Source organism: Phoenix dactylifera, chromosome 10 (genome assembly GCF_051530095.1).
Source record: "Phoenix dactylifera cultivar Ajwa chromosome 10, Ajwa_hap1_PhDact_Kaust_v1.1, whole genome shotgun sequence".
Classification (NCBI taxonomy): domain Eukaryota; kingdom Viridiplantae; phylum Streptophyta; class Magnoliopsida; order Arecales; family Arecaceae; genus Phoenix; species Phoenix dactylifera.
The window spans coordinates 17,255,338-17,263,494 of record NC_143199.1 but is presented as its reverse complement, the minus strand read 5'-3'; the positions used below and the strand labels follow the sequence as shown (position 1 = coordinate 17,263,494).

At 40.0% G+C, this 8,157-nt stretch overlaps 1 pseudogene; it reads left to right on the top strand.

The window, feature by feature from the left end:
• Positions 1-4,683: 4,683 nt before the first annotated feature.
• On the top strand, positions 4,684-7,537 carry LOC148702269 (uncharacterized; annotated as a pseudogene).
• The last annotated feature ends 620 nt before the right edge of the window (positions 7,538-8,157 follow it).

The following is an 8,157-nucleotide window of genomic DNA, read 5'->3' as shown; positions in this document are numbered from 1 at the left end:
ATTAGAAGCGTACATTACATTCACAGGCAGTGATAGAGTATAAATGTCATGTTTCAATTATCCACGAAAAATTTTAATATCATTTAGAATGATATCACAAAAATTTTCTTTTATTGATAAACAATAACCATTTTTGGCTAAAAAGGCCTACAGAGATGATATTCATCAAAAATGCTGGACAATAATGACAATCATCTAATATGACTACTCTAGATTCAAAAATAAGCTTAATGACTCCTAAAGCTAGGACTGGAACTGATCTTCCATCTCCAACGTTCAGAAATCTTTCGCCATTCTTGAATCTTCTACTAACTTGAAATCTCTGCAACGAATTGCAAATATTAATTGGACTTCCGGTATCCAATACCCAAGCAATAGAATCATAAACAGAAAAATTACAAGGTGTTATCATATAATTACCTTGTGCAGCAACTGTTTGCTGCTTTTTCTTCTTAGGCCTGTTTGGATCAAGGGACGCTATGTAAGTCGGACAGTTCCGCTTCCAATGACCCATCTTCTTACAGAAGAAGCACACTGCCTTGCTCTTATCGGCTTTATGCTTCTTAGTTTGGCTGGGCTTAGAGACCCCAGCACGAGCTTTCTACACCTTCTTCTTTCCTTTCTTAAAGGAAGAAAGTCTTGTAGAAGTCCCACCTACCACATTCACCGACTTCTTTTTGAGTTGGTGATCCTTCTCATAGGTCTGCAGTAAACCTAGCAAACCATGATAAGATACTTTAGGTTTAGTCATTCTATAATGACTATGGAAGGTCAGGTAGGACTTGGAAAGTGAGTTCAAAATGGCGTCCTTGCCCAATTGCTCGTGCAAAGGAAAGCCAAGTTTACTTAGGCGATCGATTTGTTTGACCATGTACAATACATGATCGGTGACCGATGCCCTTTTCCTCATGCGGGCATGATATATAGCGCAGGAGGTCTTATGTCGTTCAACATCATCAGGTGTGCTGAAAGACTCCTTCAATATTTGAAGGATTTCCACTGGCTGCGCTTCCTCGAATTTACGACTAAACTCGTCATTCATCGAGGCCCTCATGATGAATAAGCATCCAATCGTTGAGCCACTTCTGATAAGCATCTCTGATTGCACGTGGTGCATTGGATGCAGGTTCCTCAGGTGCAGGATCCGATATCACATACAGGATCTGCTCTTGCTCTAATACTATTTTCAACTTTCGATACCAGCTATCGAAGTTAGGTCCATTAAGCTTATCATTGTCTAATAGTGTTCGGAGGGACAATGAGTTAGCCATATCTGAAAAATAAAAGAAAAACCCAACTAATCAGTATATGATTTATTTAATCCTAAAGACTTGGACTTTAGTCTAAAATTTTCTCCCGCTATTTTAATCGAATTAATAGCCTCTACCTTTAATTCGAGGAATTACTTTAATTCCCTAGTGGGTACTAGAATCCGCATAGACTGCATACGGGCCCGAGGAAGGCTCGGCCAACCCATGTGCATCTAAGGGTAGGTACATTACCAATTATTTCTCTAACAATTTCTAGCAATCAATTTTGCCCCAGTGGTAATCAGTAGGCGGAGGCCTCCACTAAAAATTCTGGTTAGGTCCAACCATTAATGAACTAACTCGATGATACTACCTAATGTATGATGAGGCCTGAGGAAGGCTCGGCCAACCTAATCACAATTAGATAGCTCAAAAAGCTATCATATAATGAAGGATAATTTCAGTATTCAGAGGAACACCAGACGGAAGCGTCCTGCATGTTCAACTGTAATATTGGACCCATTATTATTCACCTTAATGGGAGGCTATGATCTGGTTATCTATATAACTTTATCATTTTAAGGACCTAATAATTTGGAGGATTTTAATTTATATGTGACACTGACCGATAATTCTAAATTCTCCTATTAACTTCACCAAGTCATACAGACTAGCTCTTATTGGTCTATTAGACACCTAAATTAGTCACACTGATTTTCCTTAATGGCATGGGTGAGTGCCAAGTCTCAAGGTACCTTAATCAAAACTTGATCGACCAAATTAGCCAGGTAAGAGAGATCATGGGAGGGTTACGCCATTAACCTCTTTCCTAGACACCAACTATATTGGCCAGGTAAGAGGTAGCCCCAATTAAAAACTATGATCAAATGCCGACTTACCTTAGACACCAATTGGTTTATCAAGTTGATTTAGGTTATCTTTGGGAACTCGGGCTCGACCACTGAGCCACAATCAGATCCAATTGAAATATTTGGATATGATAAACTACAACTATTGAGTTTGATCATTGTATAAACCTTGATTTAGTCTAGTTCAACTATTGATTAGATTAAATCATGTTTCTTAAGTTAGTCCATTTCAATTTGATTTCATGATTAGGTCTAACCTAGTCAACTAATCTGATTGTGCTAACCCATGCCCCAAATCCCATGTTCAAATTTAAATTTTAATTCAAATTTCAAATTTTGAATTTTAAATCTTTATTTGAAATTCAAATTTTAAATTTTAAATTTAATATTTAATTCTTTATTAAATTATTATGATCATGGATTCAAGGTGTCAATTTATTCCAAATATAAACAATTTATATTTAAACTTTGTGGTCATAATAAATTTAAAACTGAAATTTCATAAACATCAATTATGCATAATTTCACAAAAATAAACTATTTATTTTATGATACAAATTAATCTCAATTTTGTGCTAGGACAACCTTTTCACTATAAGGGGTTAACCTTATAGCAGGACAACCTTATAATTTAGCACAAGATTGATATTTTATCAATAAATCTAGATCTAATCTAAATTTAAAAATTAAATCATGTATAATTCTAGATATTATAGGCCAATTCCATTGGCCAACCTGGCTCTGATACCAATTGAAGGAAAAATATCCCGAATTGTTCGATAAAATCGAACGCCAGGCATGAAAATCAGTTTTAATTTTTTATTTATTTATTTATAACAATTATAAATCTTAAACATACTAATATGTAAACCATACCTCGATCCCGCAGTAGAAGATGGTCGAGGTAGACCGAATCTAGATCTTTGAACGTTGCTTCGCGAGGCCCGGATATATAGGCCCTCTACTTCGTGCGCACGTCGAACTTCGTAGGAAGGTTGGACGATGTCTGTATTTTGCAAAAACACTTTTTGCAAAAAGGACTCTAGAAGAAAACACTTCTCTTTTCTTCTCCTTCTTCTTCTTCCTTCTCTCCTGTTTCCAACCCGAGAGCTTCAATTCTGGACCGATCGCAGAGGAGAAGAGAGGAGACTAGAAAGCCGGATCTGAATGCTTGCGCCACTGGGAGAAGATTGTGAGAGAAGGACCACTTCTTCTCTCTTCCTCTTCTCCTTTAGAAAAATCTCACCGAAGCCTCTGTCTGTAAAGTTTCTTCCAAAAATTTCACAGACCAATGATGGAAACCAGGATGCAGCCACCAAGCAACCTAAGGAGGGACTATCCAAGGCCGTGGGAAGCAAGGAGCAATGTATGGAGCATTCTGGTCCGATACATCTTGATGATCCATTACAAACTGGTGGAGGACCAATCACTCGGTCCAAAGCTAAAAGAATGAAGGAAGCACTTAATGGGCTGATTGAGGAAGCTTGGAACCAGCAAGAGGCTATTGGAGTGGATTTGGACGTGAAGAGAGTTTGTGGACTAGTCAACATGATCCATGCAATTATTAGGCCAAATTAGATGCTTACTTGGTGGAAATAGTGCTGGAGTTTTCAGATTTAGTTTTATGTTGCTGAATGTCTAAAGGCTAGTGGAGTTTCATTAATGTTCTAGGAAACTGTCTTCATTAATTTCCTAGGAGACTGAACTATGACTAGTGGAGTTATTATTGTTCTAGGGATTAGACTTTAATTAAAGGCTGGTAGGTTTCCCTTTGGGCTATAAAAAGGGTGTTCCTTATGTAAACAGGCAGATCTGAATTGGAATGAAAATTGTGAGGTTATTCACTTCTTTGGTTCTTCATTGAACTTAGAACTTATCAAGGCAACCCTTGTGGCGTTCAAGTGACTTATCATCCTGATTCTATTAGGGTGTGGCGTCAACAACCTTCTATACCTTTGGTTCATGTTTTGCTAAACATCGGGTCAAGGTTCTATCTCTTCCAAACTGATTTTCAGACTTTCTTGGGTTATTCATCAACTTGTTCGTGGGTTTCTAAGAATCTATCTTACGGGGTTCACATCAGTTGGTATCAGAGCATAGGTCTTCTAAATCAGTTTCTATCCTTGGTGCTTCTTATTTTATTTTGGCCTTTTCATCTTCTTCATTGTTGCTTTCCATATTTTCAATTTCTATTCCTTGAAGTTTAAAGTGCCTCTATTGTGCTTTATATATATAAAAAAAAAATCAGAAAAAAAAATTGTGAGGCAAAAAAAAAAAAATTGTGTGGCTTCGGTTTGGAATTCTGAAACAGATTTGAACTGAAAAAGAAAGTAAGTATTTGACTTGTTATTCTTGATCCTTTTCAATTCTTGTCCACCCTCTGAGTTTCGTGGATAAGTTGTTTGTACATCGCAAGGTAATTGCTTTGATTTGAGTTTCTCTAGTTCCCTGAAGAACTAATTTAAGTTAATTGAGAGGTAAAAGGCAAGAGTGAAACACTTGGTGAGTGACATATCATTGGGGTAAAAACACCTGGGGGGGAACTTCTGAGGTTTTCTTAACATTCTTGACAGGTTACTACAATGATGTCAAGTGGCGAGGAAGAAAGGACGGCAGAGACACTTGAACAACGAGCTATGCGACAACATTTTGAGCGCATGGAAGTCAGATTTGGTGAAATTTTGGACCGGTTGGAAAGACAAGATGCGAACATTGCTGCGTTGCAAAGGAACCATGCACGTGAAGGTCCTAATGTGCAAAGGCAAGCAAGGCGTCAATTCCAAGTTGAGCATGAGGATGCGAACGATGATGTTTTTGATGAAAAAGCATCTTATAACATGTCCGACCATGCTAGAGCTGATAGAGGTGGTTGGAGAGGAAGGCGGGTAGATGATGTTGATTGCAGCTTGGGAAACATTAAAATGAAGATTCCATCATTTCAAGGCAAGAGCAATCCTGAGGCATACTTGGATGGGAAAAGAAAGTGGAGTTGGTTTTTGATTGCCACAACTATTCTGAAGAAAAAAAGGTAAAACTTGCTGCTGTTGAGTTCACTGACTATGCTATTATTTGGTGGGATCAACTTGTTTTGTCTAGGAGGCGAAACCGTGAGAGACCCATTGACACTTGGGAGGAGATGAAAGCTGTCATGAGGAGGAGGTTCATTCCATCCCATTACTATAGGGACTTGCACCAGCGGTTGCAAGGCCTAACCCAAGGGTCCAAAAGTGTGGAAGAGTACCACAAGGAAATGGAGATAGCCATGATTTGGGCTAATGTGGAGGAGGACCGAGAGGCAACCATGGCACGGTTTTTGCAAGGCTTGAATCTAGACATTGCTAATATAGTGGAATTGCAACATTATGTGGAGCTTGAGGACATGGTACACATGGCCATGAAGGTTGAGAGACAACTCAAAAGAAAGGGTTCAACAAGGCATGAACGGAATTTGGGGTCTTCCACTTGGAAATCAAATTGGGGCAAAAAGGATGACAAGGTTGAATCCAAGAGTAAGGCTGAAACTTCCAAAGGCAAGGATGCGGGTTCTAGCTTGGATAAAGGTAAATCTATTTCCCAAACTTCTAGAAATAGAGATATTAAATATTTTAAGTTCTTGGGAAGGGGACATATTGCATCTCAATGTCCAAATAAAAAAGTGATGTTATTAAGGGAAGATGGGGATGTTGAGACAGCAAGTGAATCGGATAAAGATGAAGAGCCCATGCCACCATTGGAGGAGAGTGATGGAGAAGAATATCCGGTTAATGGTGAAACCCTTGTCACCAGGAGAACTTTGAATGTGCAAGTAAAGGAGGAGGATGAAGCACAGCGAGATAACATCTTTCACACCCGTTGTCACATCCAAGACAAGGTATGCAGCATGATAATTGATGGGGGTAGTTGCACTAATGTAGCAAGTACTGTTTTGGTTGAAAAGTTGAACTTACCTACTATTAAGCATCCTAGACCTTATAAGCTTCAATGGTTGAATGATTGTGGAGAAATTAAGGTCAATAAGTAGGTGCTGGTTTCATTTTCCATTGGGAGGTATCATGATGAGGTGCTCTGTGATATAGTGCCAATGCATGCTGGACATATTCTTTTGGGCCGACCTTGTTAATTTGATAGAAAGGTTATGCATGATGGGTTCAAGAATCGGTATTCTTTTGTAATGAATGGCAAACCTATAACTCTTATACCATTAACACCTCGGCAAGTGTATGAGGATCAAAAGAAAATCAAAAGTGATTGTGAGAAAAGAAGTGAGGCCGAGAGGAGTGGTAAAAAGAATGAGAATGAAAATGAAAAAGAGGCTAAAAACAAAAAGAAAGATAAAAAAGAAAAGCCTCAAGAGCAAGAAAAAAAAAGGGAGCTTTTTATGCAAAAGAAAGTGAAGTTAAGAGAGCTTTCTTTTTAAAACAGCCAATGATTGTACTTCTGTACAAGGAGGCTTATACTAACGACCTTAACCCTTCTTTGCCTAGTGTTGCTATATCTCTTTTGCAGGAATTTGCTGATGTTTTTCCCAATGAGGTTCCCTATGGATTGCCACCACTTAGGGGAATAGAGCATCAGATTGATTTCATCCCTGGTGCATCAATTCCCAACAGGCTAGCCTATAGGAGTAACCCCGAGGAGACAAAGGAACTCCAAAGACAAGTTGAGGAGTTGATAGCAAAAGGGTATGTTAGAGAAAGCTTGTGTCCGTGTGCTGTTCCTGTTTTGCTTGTGCCTAAGAAGGATGGAACTTGGCGAATGTGCATTGATTGTAGGGCTATCAACAAGATTACGGTAAAGTATTGCCACCCCATTGACACAAACGAAGGGATTACAAAGCGAATCCCAACAACGTGCGGCTCGGTCTATCAAAGATAACCGATCAGCCTTCCTGGCATGGGTACCTAGTCTCTATGACTTAGGTCACGCCTAACAACAATAATGCAGCGAAACACAACACCAGAAAACACCACGAAGGAGAAGAAGAAATGTAGGGGAAGAGAACTTTATTGAATAACCACTCAACTGATTACAATAAGCTCTCTTGGCCTCTCCAGCTCTCCCAGATACCAATCCCTCCCCTTTGAGGGTCCTCTTATAGAGGAACAACCTCCAGTTACAAGTCCCTCACGAACTCAACTTCCCATGCACAAGATAAGGATGAATTCTAGATAAGATAGGAAAACCCCGATTCCCGCAGGATTCTGCACAATCAGATAAAACAGCCAAGTTCGTGCCTCAAACGAACTCCGATTACCATAAAACTAGATTCGTTGGATTCAGGATGAAGAATCCTTCCAGATGGCACCTTTTCCACTTTGAACGGACTTCTGTAGAGTTCCCAAAATGCCCCTCAAAGTGAAAGCGTGTGGAAACAACGTTTCAGCCACGTCTTCTAACCATACACGTTTTCAGTTATAAAAATGTGTTAAAATGTGTTCCTTGCCTTCTGGAGAATTATGCCACGTTCCTCCATCAGTGGCACACATTTCCATGCATCCCAATTTCCCGGATTCAGTCCATGCTTCGAGATAAGCCCACAACGCTGAATCAGTCTCGTTGCAGCAGCTTTCCTCCTAATGATGAACCAGCATGTATTCTCAACAATACACGCCTTGGAGCACGTGCCCACGGCCCAATGCTCTTGGGTATTCCACCTACATCTTGCACACGTTTCCCTAGGTGATCCTAGGGCCCAGATTTGGTCTCCAAGTTGCCCAAATCTCTAGAGAGCACCGTCAGACCTCGAACCCGTCCAGCGACCTGATCTGGTTTATACCTTGATCCACGTCCGGTCCAGCCCCGATTCGAGGAGCCGTGACACCCTCCCCCACCTAAGCCGAAGTCGCCCCTGACGAGGCTAGGCGGTACTCGTTGATGATGTCTTCGAACTGCCATAGTTCGTCACCATATTCCCAGCTTGCTTCTGAATCTGATAGTCCTTTCCATCGGACTAAGTATTGCACACGGTTACCCTTTTTCCTGTCCGCCTTGATTTCAGAAACCTTCTTGGTGTAATGAACTCGTACGGCCACTGGAGC